At 53.2% G+C, this 19459-nt stretch overlaps 1 protein-coding gene and 1 long non-coding RNA gene across 13 annotated transcripts in view; both read right to left on the bottom strand.

Moving 5' to 3' along the window:
* The window catches only part of OPCML (opioid binding protein/cell adhesion molecule like), a 324198-nt gene that overhangs the window by 45722 nt on the left and 259017 nt on the right, over positions 1-19459 (bottom strand). The window lies entirely within an intron of this gene.
* LOC137843697 (uncharacterized) lies at positions 4073-5919 on the bottom strand. The gene is made up of 2 exons (XR_011089632.1): positions 5579-5919; positions 4073-4946 (listed from the first exon to the last, which is right to left on the bottom strand). It is a non-coding gene; the product is annotated as an uncharacterized lncRNA (long non-coding RNA).

Below are 19459 nucleotides of genomic sequence, written 5' to 3'. Positions count from 1 at the left end.
CCCTTTGCATTTCCATATTACCGTTTATTTAAGGACTCTGCACATCTGACAGATACTGCTGACAAATCTTGCCGGGCCTCGCAGAGGGAGATAAACTTTGCTGTTAGTGGAAAACTCATTTTCCAACCGATTCCGAGGCTTTCTGTGTTTGTTTTCATCCCAATTAGGAAAGAAACCCATAAAAATGGAAATTGTTCACACAGCAAGTTTCAGAGACAAGAACCTGCTCGGGGTGGATCAAAACATTTCACATCAGCGTGGCCCTTTTAGCTCCCAGCACCGACACCGCACAGAACTTATTTTTCTTAAAAGAGCTAAAATGGCGTTCAAACCAGAGCACGGCGCCCATCAGCGCTCAGACACAGGCAGAAGTTTTCATTTTCATGCTGACTTCCTCAAAAAAAAAAAAAAAAGAAATCCTGGCAGACAGCGACGTGATGCACAAAGTCTCCCGACTTCAGTGCGGGCACGTTCAGCGCCGCTGAGATTTTCCTGATTTCTCCTTAGCACCAAAGCAGAGAGCTGCAGGAAGACAAGCGCAGGCTGCCCCCGATATCTCAAACACTTGTCCCTCCACCAGCCTCCATCCCAAGGAGCCTACGAAATGTCCCTCTCCTTTCAACATCTCCTCCTTTGACCTATGTATGCCGCGACACATGCATCGATGCATGCGTGCACACACCACAAAGCTCCTGATTCCTGCTCTGGATAAGACAGGTCCCACACCCTGTTGCAACTCAGCAAGCCTCTCCTCCCCCTGAAAGCACAAGGTTAAAAAATGAAGTTTGTTTCCATCCGTATCCCCAGCCTCAAAATGGGAAAGGGAACATAAATTGGGGGTTTGCCTGCATGACGTGGGCACTGTCTGCAGCTGATGTGGCACGAGGTGTGCATGCCCTGCTTGGTGCACACATGGAGGGCACCACAGAAGAGCCTGGAGGTGATCCTGCAACACTGGGGAGGTTGGGGAGATGTTCATGGAGAAGTGGCAGACGGGTACCCCCAAACTCAACTGCTTCTGGGGGAGAAAAACAAGGGGGATTTGCACCACTAGCCTTAGGATCCCAATTTCATGGAGCAGAGCCCTGAAGCACCTCCAAGCGTGCGCTTAGCCAAGGAAAATCTATTACTTTAAGCATGTGCTCAAGTGCTTTGCTCAGTTGTGCTTTTGTTCTTTCCGTTTTTTAATTAAAAAAGAAAGGCCGAAGCTGTAAAAAGAGGCATTTGGAAGCTGCGCTCTCGCTCGCATTCATGGGATGAGGCAAAGTTCATTTGAATGGAAATTGAGAATCCAAATCCTCGGAAAGGCTTTCAAAAGCCCACCTTAAACGATTTTCTTTGTTCTTCGAGGGGTTAAACACCTCATTGGAGCCGGGATAGCTTTCCTGAAATAACTCTGCAGATCTCCACAAAGGCCACCCCGATAAAGCCGAGCACACAGGCGCAGTTTTGTACCCAGGAGTTTGTTCCCGGGTAGAGCAGGAGGGGGACAGAAGAGAGCTCGAGAGCCGTGCTTGCTGGCGACATCTCCAGCCCCTTCTCTGCCTCTCCAGGAGCCAGGGCTTTGCCCCGAAGAAATTTCCAACCAGCCTAAGTACATCCCTGCGTCCCGACCTCAGGCACCGCTTGAAATTATTCGAGATGGATCAAGCAAATTGATTCATACAAAGCGTTCCCTTGAGACATGCAGAGAAATAAAGATTCCTTGGGGGAAAAGAAAGAAAAAAGAGCAGCGTTTCATCGGGGAGAAGCTGTGATGGAAATAGCAACCAGCAAGGGCTTCAGGAGCAGTTTCTCTTCCCCCCGAGGATGACCGGGGGTGCAAGTTGTACCCCACTCCCCCTGGCACCACAGCATCTCCAAGGCGTGCGCTCCCAGGGGCAGATCCTGCTGCAAAGGGTGGTGTAGAGGGACCCCGAGCAGCTTTTATTTACCCACAGCATAACCCCAAAACATCCCTCAACTTTTCCCGAGCAGTAGACAAGCAGAGGGTGCTGTCAGACTTCCCTCCCTCCCCTAGGGTTTGCAGATACAGTTTCGTATCTTGGCTGGACCGCAGGGGCTATAAATCTATCACACGCCAGGCCTGATGACAGCAGCTGGCTTCCTGGGGAAGGAAAAGCCTCTTCCCGTACAGCAGGCCATTTCGTAAGTGTCCACTAAAGAAGATTTAAACCTCCTTCCTAAGCACTTAGTGCCGGTCAAGACTCCAAAAGAGGACACAGCATCCTCTGCCGTGGCCACGTCGGAGAGAAGCAGCTTTGGAGAAAAGGGCACTTGCTAAGACACCACTCGCTCAGGGAAGGGCAGATTTGGAGGGTTTGGGGGCAAAAGCCACAGCTTTGGAGCAAGCAAACTCCTGACCCAGATTCTCCGCAGCACAAAGTCACCTCCTGCTGCTCCGCATGCCCAAAGCAGGTCAAGAACGGCCACGGAGCTCCCCATGCCCAAGAAAACTCCCGGGGCGGTGCAAAGGGGCTGGGACCTCACAACCTTTGCTGCTTCTGTCCCCTTCCAGTGGCAGTGCCAGCGTCCCTGCAAGCCCTAGAGCGGAGCTGAGCCCAGGACCGAGGTGCCTTCGATGCAGGTGGGATGCAGCGCTGCACACACCGAGCCACACAGGGAGCACGCGAGCCACCCCGCTGTGTTATTAATACATGAACTTTGGCACCACCCTCCCACGCTGCCTGCTGATTCTTATACCATATTGCATAATTAATCTGTCAACATTCGGTGACGAGGTATAAATATTAATAATACGATCACACACTCGGCTGTTCCTTTTAAAATTCAAACTCTGCAAAGATAAATCGTGCACTTAATCTTTGCGAGCTTTGAAGAGTGTATTAGAAAGGGGGAAGGAGCAAGAAAAAAAAAAAAAAAGAGGATACATTTGATTTTGAAACAGGATTGCCTGCTTTTACCTGGATTTGCCCTCGCTTTTTCTCTGCCTCCCCCACAGATGCCAGTGATAGCAGCACGTGCCCAGAGGTTGGGCTCTGCCTCCTCGCTGACTGATGGCAGCGGGAGGCGGGTGCTGGATGCTGAAATGCCATGGCACCAAGACCTCCCTCCCCTAACACAGCTCCGACCCACCCACAAGGCCGTGTTTTGGGACATGCGGCTGGGAAAGGCTTCAGAAAGGGCTTTAAAAATCCCCTAAGGTAAGGCCAGAAGGGGAGAGTTCAGGGGTAAGAGTTCACCCCTGCAAAGCGTTGTGTCTGCTCGCGGTGCCACCCCGAAAACCAAAGCTCCACTCAGGCTGGGGTTATGGCTGGGGGATCGGGAAGTTCAAAGCACCGACAGGTTTGCACATCCCTTGAAAAACACAACTCCAGAGGCCCTGGCTCAGTGCTCCACAAAGTGCCAGCCTTTAGGGTGTTGATGGCAGCAAGTTTCAGAGCATTTTACCCTGTATTCATCCTCGCAGACCCTCATCAGGAGGGATGCTGCTCTCCTACCTGAAAAAAGCCCCTGGTGCAGTTTATAGCCGAGGTGGCACAGCACAGCAGCATCTGCCCTCCCCAGCCCTGTAGCTGGAGAGCTCTCCTGAACCCACAGGAGCCACTTTCCTCTTCCTTCTGGGCTGCACGACCTCAATAACCCACACCAAGACCCCTGCTCCATGTTACCTCCATCCAATATTCATCCCCGTTGAGAAGTCACCTCTTCCTGAGCTTTTTCCATGCCCCGTGTCAAAGAAAAGCTGATGCCCATGATGCCACTAACACACTGTGAAGGTTTCCAAGGCCACCCATCACCCTTCTGCCACGCCACCAACTTTTGCCTGAACTACCGAGTCGGCACCTTGGGGACCAGGACAATTCTCCACACCTCCTGTCCCACACCTCTTTATCCGAACACCCCGAGGGGTGACCCGTAAATCAGTTTGTGGGCTGATGGGAGAAGTTCCTTTGCATGAGGAGCTCCTTTCTTGTCCAACAAGGAGAAGACGACAAACTCACAGAGCCCGCCAGCCTCTGCAGCACGAGGCAAAGAGATGGCAAACGCTTCCATCAACACTCCAGTCACTTTGTTTTACGGAGTACTGAAATGAAAGGGATACTTTAGATTAAAAGATTTGTTTAATGGTCTGATTAATTCATTCCAAACAGACAGAGACTGTTCTGAGGATCTCTGTTAGCTCTTAACCTTTCCAGCTTGTTTTTTTTTTCTTTTTTTTTTTTTTTTTTTTTTTTTGTGTATGAGCAAGGATGTGTTTTAATTTAATATTCAGCGCCTGCTGCGCTCTCTCTGGGCTGGATCACATGGCTCTCCTTCTTCACACGGAGAGGGACCAAATGCTTCTTAAAATAAACACGGAGAAGCTGGTAAACAAGGAGGGTGAAAGCAGGAGGGCTCACCTGTCGGCCCGCACACGCCATGGGCAATTACCCCATTCACCCTGGTTCAGTTCACAAAATTAATTAGCGCTGAACGCTGCTGGTCCCTATTATTTATGAGTTAATGAGCAGGAGAAGCTGCAGCTCCAAGGGCAAGCACGCCGGGATGCCAGGGGCGAGCTTCCAGCCCCCGAGGGGGAGCGGATGCCCCCTGCCATGCCACGGAGCCGGGTGTTGGGGAGGAGAGATATTGCTCCTGCCTTCCTGAGGCCTGGATGACAGAGCAAGAGCTCTGCCCGCTTCTCCGTGCTGTATCACCCACAGCAGCAGCTGGTCCTGCTGCCCTCAGCTCACCGATCCCCCCGGTCCTCATCCGAGGAGTGGCCGGAGCAGGAGCTGGCACGCGGCGCACGGTGCCCAGGAGAAGTGATGGGGGCTCGGCCACCTGTTGGCAAAGGCCATCTCTCTCTAGCGGCTGTCACTGTCACACTTGCATTCAGGGAGGCCTATCGCATCAGGCCTGTCTCCTGCAGGCCCCGAGCTGTTTCTCTCTCCCTCCCTCTCAAGACAGATTCGGCCTCTTACTGGCACATCAGGCCGCTTCTGGAGGAGAAGGGACAGTGACAAACGGGGGTGTTAGCAAGCAGGTACAAAACGCTCTCCAAGCCCCAGATCAGACAAGCACAACGTCTTGCCCTCACTGCTGCTCCCATCCCTGCCTCCCCGACCACCCCACAGCCTGGGGACCCCTCACAGCACCACCCCACAGCAGCACTGGGGCTCAGCAGAGCAATGGGGCCACAGCAACACCAGGACAATCCCAAGGCACAGCTCGAGCAGCAGGCAGGGAGAAGACAGAGAGAGACATTTAATTTCCACCTGGCGTGCTATCGCTTACAGGGGAGCACAGCTCCTGCTCTTGGCTTCACTCTTCCCCCCCTTTAGGACCATGGAGAAATATCACCGCTCGCTCCAGGCGAGGCAGAGAGCTCCGCTGCTGAGTGCTGCACCTCCCGTGCTCAGCTCTCAGCCCTCACCAGCTCCACTGTGCCACCCACCTTCCTGATACACCAACAGCTCTGAGATGTGATGGGACCTTCCCGGGACCCTCCTGGGTCTCCCCACCCCAGGACAGTGAGCAAATGGTGTTGGGGTGCTCCTGATACGCACGGGGAGCTGATAAGGGGATGCACAGAGAACCTCAGCTCGGCATCACTTCACTCAGGAGTGCTCACCTCGGTCCTGGTGTCCATTTTCCAGCCCAGACATCTGCTGGTTGCTCAGGGCTGTGGTGCTCTTTGGGGCAGGGCAGCGTTCTGGTTATTCCTATGCTCAGCTGGCTTTTGGTGCTGCAGGTCACCTCTCCCAGTTGGCAGGGCTTTGCCTGGTGCAGAACAGCCCGATGCTGTCCCTGCGAGGGAAGTGTCTGATCCCTCACAGGCACCTGCCCCAGGACCTGCTCCAAGGGACAAGAAGAAAGGGAGATGGTGGCAGGAACCACGCCTGGCCCATCTCAGTAATTTAGGGGAGAATGAAGGAATGTTTATTCCAGCAGGGTTAGCTGATGGAGGACTTTTAAGGTCGCAGATGACCCCAAGAAATAGGCCTCCCAATCACATTAATTAGAGGGCTAATGAGCTACAGGTGCTGCTTCCCAGAAGCACAACTGAAACCTGCCCAGCCTGGGAGGGTGCAGAAGCTGAGGGGCTCTGCAAAGCCTTGGGGAGGTGCAGGAGGAATGGAGCAGGAGGCAGGGAGGAAAAAGTCCAGAACGGGCTGGTTGGTGCTCGTCTGGCTGAGCCCTGTGCCTAATCACTGCAGTGTTCCACTTTCTTACATCTTTATCTCATTAAAACATAATTATTTCTCCATGTACGTGCACTCTCTGTCCCGTGTGTGCACAAGCTGCAAGGACTGAGTGCCAGCCCCTGGTGAGACCTGGATGTGGTCGGTGACCCTCAGTGCCAGCCCCTGGAGGCAGGCTGGGGGCGCAGACACCCCCAGGCTGTGGTGGCAGCAACTGGAGCCAGTGAGCACCCGCTACTGGGGCCACTGGGGTGCTGGCATCAGGGGCTGGAGCCAGGGGGGTCTTCTGCTGGGTGTAGGTGTACTCGCTGGCAAGCTTTAAGCTGGAGCAGCTGCTGAGTGTGAGTGTGAGTGTGCAGCGAACCTCAAGATGGGTGAGTTGGAGAGGAGGAGACCCACGAGGTGAAAAATGGGTCTGGGCAGGGGTGCTGGGAGGACAGAGGGGCTGTGCCAGCACTCTGAGGATCTGAAGATGTGTTTGTGTGCTCGTGAACTTGGGAAGTGGTGTGGGAAGGGGACTGGAGAGGTGGAGGAAGGGGACTCGGCTGCCTGCATCTGTTCTGTGTGAGTCCTGAGTGCCCTTGACCAGGGCAGCCCATGCAGGTGGTCGTGCCAGCGTCCTGCCCGTGTGTCTGGGTACGTGCTCAGCTTTTCTGGCAAAGGGGAAAACAGCAGTCATGTCCCCAACCTGGGCACAGACCCCAGGTCCCCAGGCTAGGGGAGGCGGCTGCGCCCTCATTGCTCTTTACCTCCCTTAACATCTCCCCAGACCAAATCTCATATTCAGAAAAAAAAAAAAAAGTCAGCTGCCCAGCTAGAAAATCATTCTACTTTATTCATACGTTTATTATTTTTGTCCCATACGCTCCCATTTTGCTGCCTTAAAAAGCAGGGAGGGGGGGGATGGGGAAATCACATTCTAGAGTTTTTGCTTCTATAAGCCTTTTCCCTTTTTTTAGCACACAACAGATGTTTCACACGTCAGTGTCTCTCTTGACAAAGGCGGCCTTTTTCTGTTGGGGAAGAAACGTTTGGAAGGAAAATTTGCTCCTAGCTCTAGTCCCAAATTCTCCAGCTCTTGCATCTTTCTGTGCCTCCCACTAAGGACAGCGTGTCCTCCGGGCTATCCCAGCACCCTGGGCTTCCTCCAGCCTTGAGTACCACCTTTGGGGTGGTTTCTCCAAAAAAAAAAATAAATAATACAAAATGGCACAATAATGGAAATTGCCATTAATGGCAGTAAATAACTTTCATTAACTTCAACAGTAACTGTCCTAAAAGGTAAAAGGATTCCGCAATTAACGGCATAATGCTGCGTGAGACTTAAAGGAGGAGAATATAATTAAACTCAAACTCTCTGGACAAAACCGCATTTAGGCTGGGCGGAAGGCACAAAGCCCCAAGTGAGCGGGGATGTTGATTGCAGTAACTGGCTGCCCATTATCAGCCTGATAAAGGGCAAAGAGAAAGGAGGTCCCTGCAGCTGTCACCTCAAAGAGGAATCGCAGTCAAAACAGTACAAAAGCACAGGACTCGGTGCCAGGACTTCTGGCTATTTTTTTGGCTCAAGGTATCTAACTTGCTTGTTTTCTCCCCATGCCTCAATCTGTTCTTATGAAAAATGGGAATGATAATAGCCGGCTAATGGTGGCATTGTTTGAAATAATAGCTCTGCTAAAACAGGTGAGCTGTCTCAGCTTGCAGAAGCGATGCTGTCAGCATTGCCTGAGACTGATTTTTTTTTGTCCTTCACAATAAATCACCGGCTCCTCTCTGCTCCCTGACAGTCAGGGAACCGAGGAGTGGTCAGCTAGCCCTACTGCCAAAGCTTCCCCCCCAAAAGTAATAGCTACTAACTCAGGGCACCAGGAGAGGCAGGAGACGGGGGCTTGTTCTGCCTCTCCCTCCAATGCCCGTACATTAGGGTGAGATGCTTGTAGAGAAAAGCAAATTGAACCCTTCCTCCAGAAAAACACTGAAGGAGCACACTGTGCGTGTACAGCGGGGGTGGTTAAACCTCCAGCATCTGTTTTTGCTTGTCAATGACCTGGTAAGGTGTGAAAGTGCCACCCTGGGAGCCCATTTGCCCCAGACACAAACCCCCAGGATGCTCCCACCCCTCTGAGCATCCCCGCCTTGCCGGGTGCCCAAAGCACAGAGCTTGGAGACACCTCTCCTCCGGAGCAGCCACCGTCAGCGCTGGCACCCACCCCTTCCGCAGGACGAGATAATGTGCATTATTTGCTAAAATAAGTTTGACATTAATTAGCAGGAATCGCACTGGCAAAGCCTCACACTGCGCAGCAGATGTGCCGCGGGCTCACAGCTCTTTCCCTCCCCGCCGGGTGGGTTGGGGGAAAAAAGCTGGAGAGTCACAGAGTTTGTGCAAGGCGGCCAGGAAGCCTGCGTCAGGAGTGATTGTCACCACCGGTGCCAAGCCGAGACATCCTCCCAACAGCAGGCTGGATGCGTTTAACAGAGACGGGCTGGGGAAGAGACAGATGTCGCCCGTGAGAGACAAGGTGACGGCGGGGGACGGCTGGCAGCGGGGCTCTCTGTTCCCCGCGGGAGATGCGGGTTGGGGACACGGCCGTTTGACTTCCCCCCCAGAAAGTGGGCTGTGAGCGATCGAAGGGCTCGTCTGAACGCGCTTGTTTTCTCCAGAACATCAGCCTCACATCCAGGCAAGGCACTTCAATTCCTCTTCCTCTGTGCTCGATAAACCCCGGTCCATAAAATTTATTGCATGCTTCTAGATGACAAGTGCAGGAAAAATACCCAGAGCTGGGGCCTCGCCTCGTGTAGACAACCTTTACAGATGGCATTGCCACGGCTGATTTACATGAGACTAGAGGCAGGCCAGAGCCGAGCACTGGAAAAAATCCCATACCTGGGTGCAAAGCAACCCCTTTGTCCATGGCACACTCGTTTGGGACAATTAACAAACAACAGGAGAGAATCATTAAGGTTGGAAAACCTCCACAACATCAGTGTTCACAGCAGGCAAGGACCCAGACCGTGCATGGTCCCGACGTGAGCTGACCACACAGCTGTCCCCACGAGGCTGGAGGTGGTGGTGACCTCCTCCATCCATCCTCACGCCGTCCTCAGCCACGGGGGGGGGGGGGCAGGGGCTGGGGCAGCGGGTAGGTGGAAGGACGAAGGGGAAGGAAAAATGAAAAGAAAAAAGAAAACAACAAGAACAAGCTACGCCACGGTGAATGGAGTGGAAAGCTTTCCGAAGGAGCCATGTTTGTCACATTAAAGTGAGTGAAAGGCAGGCGCGGGCGCTTCCCTGCCTGTCAAGTGCGTTTGTCTCCGGCCCCGGGAATTTTCATTATTCATTACTTGCCCGGTGTGGACAGCAACACGAGCGCGAGGCTCTGTCTAATCCCCCTCTGATAATGTATTTCTGATAAGCATGACGGAGCCGATGCTGCCAACCGGATTCGCATTTCCAGCGTAAAAGTGCCACTTAGAGGAGGCAGGCACTGCGCATCCAGACGGGGGGATGAGGGGAGGGGTGGGCTGACAGGTCCCAGGGTGAGGATAAGGAGCAGCGACGAGGGTGTGGGGACAGAGGTGACATCCACAATGCCACCTGTGGAGCAGGGATGGGTGGCAGGGCTCTGCCCAGCTGCTGGTGGCGAGGATGCTCGCTTTGCATCAGTATTACGGGGGCTGCAGGGAAGGTCTGGGCATGCTTTAAATAAGGGAAGAGTCTTGGGTTGGTTTCTGTCTGATATAAGCCATGTCTTCCCTCCACAGCACAGACTTCAAGGAAGCAGAAGCCAAAAAAAGCCACCCGAGACACAAGTCAGAGCTCCAGAGGAGCACCACGCGTGGAGAGTGTGCTAATTTGGCACCTGCCTGGGGTCCACGTCCACCAGCAATTATCACGCCTCGGATCAACCTCATTGACTCCACTACTACCACGGTGCAAAGCTACTGCACCGGACCATTAATATTTATCAGGTTTTGTATGAGGAAAAATGGCCTGTATGATCCGTTCTGTGTAATTTATGTCATGTGTTTTAACAGTGGGTCGTGGCAGAAGCCAGGTAACAGTAACCTTGTCAACTAGTGAGATTTATGGCTTGGTTAAGACACATGTAGAGGTAGGGTATTATTCCAACCCGTAAGTATCTGAAGTGTGAAAACTCTAAGGAAGAAGTATAGATGCCAGAGGGCTGAAACTCTGGCTATTTGAGAGAGAGAGAGAATTTAGGTCAAGTATAAATATGGAAAAAGTTCCCGATGCCGAGATCTACACGGCTGTGCGAGGATCTCCAGGGAGGAAGGAGGAGATGCTCCATTGTTTTCGACATCTCAAACTAGACCGGACTGAGTACTAAATATTATATATGGTAGAGAGGAGCTTGTGTGCCAGCAAGGGGATAGACTGAAATACAACCTCGCTATGAAAAATGGCGAGGGGAAAAACACCACCTCCCCATCCTGCTCCAGCAAGCAGCTCCCCAAATATGTCAGGAGCCAGATCGGCTGGCTTGCGGGGGCACAGACGGGTTTGTAATGCTTTCTCAGCCCTGCAGAGCTGATGTGAGCAGGAGCTGGAGCCTCCTGACTGCTGCGTGCCGCACGGAGGTTGCTGGCACCGTCGGTAATTTCGGCACGGCACCGTGGGTCCCAGACCGAGGGTTGAGGCGATCTGCTCCTATCATCTTGTGATCCTTTTGGCACAACTGTGCAAATGCCAAGCACCAGCTCCTCCAGGAGAAGGGTTGAAAAACACAAGCGAGTCCCAGAAGAGGCCACGGGAGAAGCCCAACTCCCAGCTCCCTTCTCGCAGGGATCAGAGCTTTGCCACAGCAGCTCTTTAACAGCTTCCCTCGCTAACAAGCTGCTCTTGTTTTCATGTGGTGGAATGGCTTAATCCTGTATATGATAACATCCCCAACAAGCAAGTGCATTAAACTGTGACAGCTTTTCACTGACCTAAGCAATTGCATTACGAAAACGCCATTAGCGTCTCTCTCTTCTTCATCTAATCCCCCCTCCTCCCTCCGCCTGCTCCTTGGCCAGTAAAAGCTATGCTCAATACCACTATTAAATTACCCTTAGAAATACGCTCCTCAAAGAAAATCAATGCACATGTGTTTTAACACTTGTCACAAATAGATCAACTGGGCAATCAAACATATATTATTCCGCCAGAGGTTTAAATAAATAGGAGGGCGGCATGTGGGCAGCGTGCTCGCCTGCAGCCCATGCTTGGAGCATCTCCCGGGCTGCTTCGGTGCCCGGTTGTGCCCCCAGCTCCTTCCAGACCTGCTGTCATGGTGATGCCATGTGTGGTACGAAAGGGTGCATGGGGAAAGGATTGAACCCCAGTGCACCCCTGCTCATTGCACCTCATTTCCCATTTTTGATGCACACCTGGGAGCGTGAAACCTGGCACAAGCACGAGCAGTGCTCCCTGTTTGCAGCATCAGGCTGCACAGACGCTGCTGCATGGGCTCACTGGTGCCTCGATCCCTTCTCCCCATCCCCTTGCTGCATTATGTGCTGCCAGAGGGACAGTTGTTGCTGCCAGCACAGCCCCAGACAAAGAGCCATCGCCGATGGTGTGCGTGGTGAACGGGCACGCAGGTCTGAAGTGCCTGATAAATACATCGTGAGCCTTGAAATCTATTCCTACTGTGAAGACATTTGCTGACACTATTTTTACTTCAACATCATTTTCTCTCTCTCTCTTTTTTTTTTTTTTTCCCCGCGTCTTTTTTCCTTGGTCAAATCAGGACAGAGACAGATTTCTTGCCGACTAATTAAAGCCCCACATGTTAATGAACTCCCAACACTTTACTGCCTCAGAGTGTCTGCAGCCCCACAGGAAATTAATAAGAACTTTAATCACAAAGAGACTTGAAAGGTCAGTGCCTGCTATGGGTCTCCAAACACAGAAGGCAACAGAATCATATCATATTTTAAAAACACCCTGCCGAGAAGCCGGGGGGCTGAGGACAGAGACGAAATAAGAGGCAGAAATGAGAGATGCAGCTGCTGTCATGGGGCGAGGGAAAAGCAGGACAGGGGAGGCTGTAACCACACTCTCGCCTTTGTCTTCTGTTTAATCTGCTGTACCTCTGGTACTTCTTTTTTCCCCTGTGCAAGGCCAGGTTACACGTGAGCCAGGTTACAAGAGCTATCCACTTTAGCAGCCCACCCAACACCTCGTCTCCTGACCTTCCTCTCCATCTGCCTGCTAAATGAGCCCTCGCCAGCTTTCCCTTCCTGGCTATTTGCGTGTGTCTTCCTAAAGCTCCTTTTGAGATACTCGGTGGCTACCTAGATAAATCGACATAGCAAGCAGACGCTCCGGATGGGCCAATTACCGAATTAATCCATAACACCTACCCTGCTGCAGTAGCTGGCTGTTTACAGCAGCCACCAGAGCCCATGCATTATCAGGTCATTCCTCAGCACCAGCTCCTCGCGCAGTATCAGGAGTTCAGCACCACAAGCACTGCCTCTGCAGTGTATTTTTAGCCTAACCCAGGCAAAACTCTAATATTTGGAGGACTTCAGCTTGAGAAGCATCTGCAAGAAGAGGTGCAAAATCAGGAGCACACTCAGATTTTTTCTATCCACCCCAGTGGGAGCACCTAGAGAAAAAAATCTCCTGGTCACAGCCACGAATCCTGACCCGGTCTGGGCACGCAGAGTTGCCCACAGTGCAGAAGACAACACAGGCTGAGGCTCGAGGCACAAGTCAGGAGAGACTCAGCCCTCCCAGACTGGCCAGCCACATCTGGCCTCCTCCCCTCTCCCCAGTTTCTCTGTACTCTGCGCCTTCACGATGTGATTTCCTACCTGCTTGGCAGGAAAAGGTTCAGCGATTGATCACAGATCTGTAGCCCACTGCAGGGAGGGAAAATCATCCTCGGGGGTGTCTGCCATCCCTGCAAACTTCTCTCCTCTACCTCTTTAACCCCATGCTGCCTGCAGTCCTTAGTTGCTTTCACATCGGGTGCTCCTTGGGACAGGATTAGGAGGGAAGAGATGGAGGCAACTCCCCCAGGACTGCTCCCAGCACCCTACGTGGGACATTTTCTCTCATTTTGCTTTAATCAGCAGCTATTTGCCCCTGGCCTCCCTCTACCCACACAAGCTGCTTGCAGTCCCAGTGCCAAGGAGAAGCGAGGCCATACACAAATCCAAACAGAAGCCAGTTTCCCCTGCAAGCTGGAAGGAGGCTCTTTCGTCCTCAGGTCCACAAACTAAACCCCAGGATACTGCTGGGCTCCTCCTTCTTCCCTCGAGCTCAAAAGCTCTTCCCTTCGGGCAGGTTAGCACTGAGCACCTCGGTGCTGCCCATCCCAGCACCATCCTCTTGGAGGCACGGCGCTGGGTGAAGCCAATTAAGGCTCCTTTTCTCTCTAGCAACTCCCTGGCCTCATTTTGCCTCACGGATCCTCATCCCCTCTTGGGACTGGGCCCCACCTACAGAGATAACTGGGAACAAGCCCTCCGTGTCCTCTGCCTGCAGGAGCCAGCTGGCTGCTGCCCCAAAGGCAGCCTCCCTGCTCCCCGGCCTCTGCAGGGAGCGTATGGGGAACAGGAGAGACCCCGCTGCCTTCCCAAATCCTTCCTCATCTCCAGGCCAGCCCCAGCTTCCCCTTCCATTTCCAGACAGATTTTATCTGACCGCACTCCGCGAAGCAGAAGGAAAAGTGACCACCAGAGCAACGACATGAGAACCATCCCTCCAAAGACACAGCTGAGGATACGATAGCTGCACCACTAACACTGACCCAACCCCATCCCCTCTCTGCCTGGAGCCCCCAATTCCCATTCTTGCCCTCATTTTATTTGCTCTCATTCCCACCTGCCCATATTAGCCACGGGGCATGCAAACTGCACGGAGAGGGCAGGAGAACCCAGACCCATGGGAGGAGTGGGTAGCAAGCTTTGCCAGCCAGAACATCCCTCCTTTTGCTGCCAACGGCACCAGTGTTGGCCTCTCGAAGAACTGGGATATATATATATATATGCACACATATATATACACACTCATAGCTATATATATATATATATAAAGAAGAACGACCCGCTTAATGAGCTCTGATACCCTCCTTGTAAAGAGTGGGAAATTATCTGCGAGTCTAGGAATATCTTCATTAAAAATGCATTTAGCTGTGGAGCACTACGAAAGAGAGACCTGTAATACATGAAAGATTAGCCCCAGATTGCTGATTGGGCTCTTTCACATCGTTATGGTAATTAGGCTCGCGCGCTGTTGTGCTGACTCCGACACTTTGCCAGGCTCGCCTTTGTCTGGGATTTAAGGTGGATTTTCCCCCTGTTCCTCACCCCTTCTCCCTTCCCCACCCATAACTCCCTCTCTGGTGGTCCTGCCCCGGCCAAGGAGCAGGCTCGACCTCGGCTCATGCCTACGCGAAGTGCTCCCATCCAATTCACCCGCGCTCCCCGGCTGCCTCTGCCCACCCCAACCTGCCTCGCATGGAAGAGAGAGAAGAAATTACTGCTAATTACAAGGTGTGAGTGGATATTACAGCTCTCAATCTGATTGCCCCTGAAACCAAATAAAAATGCAACTTAATCAGCCAATTATTAAAACAGGGAATAAACAAACTGCGCTGCATGCTCGTCCTCCCCAGCACACGAGCGCTGAGTGCCGTGCCCTGTTGGATCAAACCTCGGGAGCAGGACTCGTGGCTGCGGGCATCACCTTCTAAATTGTGCAAAATTGTTGCTCAGAATCTTGTAGTTCTGGCAAGACCCTTATTCCTGCCTGGAAATCTGGTTTCAGGGCTCAAGCTGTGTCCCACCCTCCAACTTTGTGCAAACTTTTGCTTGAACCAGACCAATGCAGGCCACGAGCAGTTCCTGGGGCACAGAGATTTTGGAAACCTCCGCGTGCCACCGGCTGCTGGAGCTCCTCTGGGGCATTGAGGGACTTGGAACAAGCAACGAGGTGCTGCCTTCTCCCCCATAAGGCAGGTTCTTGCCTCTCCACGGCCTCCATCCCGGGTACAATGCTTTTCTGGTGACCCCAAGCTGGAGCCAGCCCTCATCATCGCTCGCTAATCCCAGCCAGGAGCCCTCAGCCCTGTTGCTCACCCCCTTATCTCTCACTCCCCTATCTTCCCACCTTAGATTTCCCCCAGCCTAATCCGGCTCCGAGCCTGGGGGTCGCAGCAGAGCCCCTGGCCTTGTGTTAACCTTACGGCACCGGGGCAGGGTTGGAAACTTTCCAGCTCTGCTCCAAGGCTGTGACTCAGACTAATAATAGACAGGAACGATCATAAATTAATCTCCTCTTCCATCTCTGCCTTTCTCATACATGTATTGATGTGTTTCTATAGCCCCTCCGCATCCTCCCTCCTCTCTATTCATTCATCTATCCCCTGGCATGTCCTTTAATTACCTACCCATTAGGTTTCCTCTTTCCTGGCTGCACTCTTTATCCCCTCTCTGATTACTGTGGGGAATATGCTTTAACCCCGGGACAGAGCACGGGGGAAGGCTCAGGCAGGTATCCAAGTGTAGCGGGGATGCTGTGCTCCACGCTCCCTGCGAGGGCTCCAGAAGTTCCCTCCTGCAGGCAAAAAGCTTCTGATTAACTGGAGGAGCTACTGTCACAGCTGTCACCCCCCCAGGGGGATGCTCTTGGGGTTTGATGGCCCCCTGTCTGCTCCAGACCTCCCCCAGGAAGGGGAAAGCCAAGCCAGAGCTACCGTAAGAACGCAGCTTTGCAAACCCATGCTTGTCCCTTCCTCATCTCCTGACCACTTCAAACCCCTCGGCAAACCCACATCTCCTCGGAGACCTTGCAAATGAGCCACAGCAAGCGAGGAGGCTGCAACAGAGGTGCCAGGTCTTTGCTAGGGGCTTGCAAAGAGAGCCCAGGCTGCGTGGAGCCCTGCGGTCCCTGCACGGTGTCCGGAAACCGTGGTGGGTGCTGACACAGCGTCTGTCTTCGGAGCAGATGAAACTTTTCCAGAGCTCAGCCCCCGGAGTCAGTGTTCATGCCCAAAAAGCACAGCAGAGGCTCTCTGTGAACAACACCACCGCCACAAATAAAACCAAGCACCAGCAGGATGACAGCTGTAATGAACCAGTGCATACGTCCCACTTGGAGGTTTCGGAGAGGCTGTTCAGCTGCTGATGACTGATGACATTTGGGTTTCAGCGAGACAGTTTGCACAGGAAATCTGCAGAGCAGCCAGTTTGACGACACCCCCTCCACTTCCCCTCCTAATTGCTTAATAAGCATTGTGTCACAGCAGCCCGGGCTGCTGCGAGCACATCCAGCGGTGTGGGGTAACACCACGCCGGGGTGCTGATGGCTACAGGCTCCTAAAAGGACCTCGTGAAGCCACCTGTCCCGTGCTCCATCATCTCTCCAACTGCAGCCATCCTGTCCTCAGAAGATATCTGCCCATGATGCTCTTACAAGCCCCCAAGGCTCTTGCTGCCTCTCCCAGGACTCTCTGATGCTCGCCACCAGGGAGGTTCTGTTCCCAAATATCTAACCTTGATCTTCCCCGCTGCAAATTAATCCAGCTCCTCCCCGCGCTGTCTCACGGTGGACGTGGAGAGCGATCGATCGGCCTCTTTTCTGTAACAACTCCTGACATATTGGAAAAACTGAGATCACATCTCCCTCTTCTGCTGTCGGGTCCTGCGGGCAGCGCTGGGAGCTCGCCCCGAGCCCTGCTCATCTCAGGGTTTGGTATCGCACCAAACACCCAGCCCTGCTCCATCCCTCCTCTGTTACACAGGGATGCACTGGGGGCTGAAGGATGAGGATGAGGGGTGGGGAGGGATATGGGAAGCTGGTTTCTGACAGATCAGAAGGTCAGTTACAGCTTGGGCAACAGGGACTACAAAAAAGCATCACTTGGGTCCCCACGCACACACAACCTTATCTTCTCCCACCCTTGTGTCTCTCCCACACACTCGCCCTTCCTTCCTGGAGGGCAGCAGTACCCGGTCCCATCCTCAGCCTTTTCCCCCTGCAGAGCCTGGCTCCTGGGGCTGTGTCCCAGCCCCGTATCCATGCCACCACAGCTCAGCACCGCTGCAGCCCCCGGGATGTCAGAAGGAGCCCGAGCAGCTCCGGCAGGAGCTGCTATTTATACCCCAGGGACTGATGAGCAGCACGGGAGAGCACAATGGGGAGCAGCAACAGCAGCCTGATTACCGAGGGGTATTTTTAGAGCGTGCAGGGGGTGTAGCCGAGCCCTTTTTCCCACAGCAGAGGGTTTTCATCACCGCCCTCTCCTCCCCAAGCCGCACACACACCGTTGGCTGATGGCACGTCAATGCTGCTCGGTGCCTTGTGCATCCATCTGCTGCTAGCCCCCGCCTGACACCTCCCGGTGCTCACGGCAGCAAATAGGTAAATTGCTGCAGTCGGGCCTCAAAAAGCCACCTCTGTCCCTCCGTGCACGTGTCCCTGCAAAATAAAGTGATGGAAGGCGACTGAAGTGCAGAGTGGATGTGCCCCGTGCTCAGCCAGCAGAGCCGGAGCCAAAACACTGCCCTGGCACCCGCTGCTCCTTGAGCCAGAGCTGGGCACGAGCGTGGGAACCCAAAAAAAAAAACACAACACATCTCCAGTCAAAGGGGAGGCATCGGCCCTCATAAACCCCCAGGTGACAGGCTGGCCTTCCATCGTGGCTTAATCACAGGCAGACAGGAGCTGCTATTTGCAGGCACATTAACACAGCTGTGTCAACTTCTAGGTGAATCAGCTTTGCTTCATCAGACACATCAACAGACTCAGCACTGCCATCTCCTCTCCTGCTCAGATTTATTTTAATTGCACGCTGCAAATAGCATTCTCTCTCATTTTCCTACCCACATCCATCTGGAAATATCTTTCAGATCTTCTGCTCTTGCATTGCCTACTTTTTTAGCACTCTCCTCTTTCCCACCTTGCCTTGTTCCAGATTTGGGCTCAGGTTTGCAGAAGGGATCGGTGAGTTAGAAAGGAGAAGGAGTTGGGTTGTGACAGCCTGCTACCTCGTGCTTTCACAGACTGGGCATTTTCTAATCAGGGCCTCAAAAGTCGCTCCCCAGAGGATGTGAGTGACCTAATCACACCTGTCTCCCATGGGTGCCAGCCTTCCTGGGCATTCAGAGCCACGCAGGTGCTTGCCTCATGCACGTCTCAGCCCCACGTTAAAGATGCTGGACACCCAACAGACTCCATCCGCGTGAAAAATGCCAGCCCAGCATCTCCAAAAACCAGATATAAGGCAGATAACCAGGGGCTGGGCATCCCCCCAGCTGCCCAGGCACAACCAGCCACACCAAAACCTCTCCAAAAGGGTTTCACATCCCTCAGACACCCTAAGGAAGGCGGCTGCCAGCACGGCACCCTTTGAATCCATCAGCTCCTCCCTGCTTCCTTCCCCTGGATGCACAGGAGCTTGTCCTTACTCACCGAAAATTAATCCCAGCAATCAATCATTAATCAGAGCCACTGGGGAAGGGGGCCGAGGCGGGCCAGGCTCTGCTCCCATTTAGGTCAGACAAATACAAGCTCTTGGAGTGACTCGAGAGCCGGTGAGATACGGCACAGCACGCAATTGCGCGGAACCAGAAGCCAAGCGCAGCAGCCACTGCCCCAGCACCTGGCCGGTGTTTTCCTGGCTCCAGCAAAAAAAAATCATTAGCAGAGAGACAAGGGGAGAGAAAGTACGCCGGCTGCTAGCCACCCGGCCGGCCTCGCTAAGAGAATGCAGTGGTTAGATAGGGCTTTTCCCATTACAGCTCGTTAATGACTTGCCATTGTGTTAGGGAGGCAGGGAGGGCAGAATCTCTCGGGCTGATTACGGAGGTGTCCTGGAATCGCCACACAAAGCCCTCGCTGGTAATTAAAGGCTGCTCCTTCCCATTTCTTAAGCGGGCCGGCTGGCAATGAGATCCGTTCTGTCAAGAATTGCATTTCCCCTTATACACATATATTTAAATGCAATTATTTGCGAAATAAGGAGCGGCCCCACTCTGCAGGCATTGTAAAAGTGCTCCATGCTGGGCCCCATCACTCCGAAGCGTATGTCTATTTTTAATGTCCTTAATGCAGGCTCCAGCCTCCTCCAGCTGATGAAGGTTTATTTCTTCCTTGCTTTCAGCTGCGGCATCCAAGCCCACCCTGAATTACGGGAGCTGTAACCCACGTGCCCAACCGAGGCTACTAACCTGCTTATTTTAATTCTCCGTGACACCAGCTAGAGATGTGCACTGTGAAACTCGTGATCCTGTGATTTCGAGCAGCTCTCTTCAGGGACCACACGAACACGGCGCTGCCAAACACA

This window comes from Anas acuta, chromosome 23 (assembly GCF_963932015.1).
Source record: "Anas acuta chromosome 23, bAnaAcu1.1, whole genome shotgun sequence".
Classification (NCBI taxonomy): Eukaryota; Metazoa; Chordata; class Aves; order Anseriformes; family Anatidae; genus Anas; species Anas acuta.
Note: the sequence above shows the minus strand (reverse complement) of the source record. Positions and strands in the feature narration are given on the sequence as shown.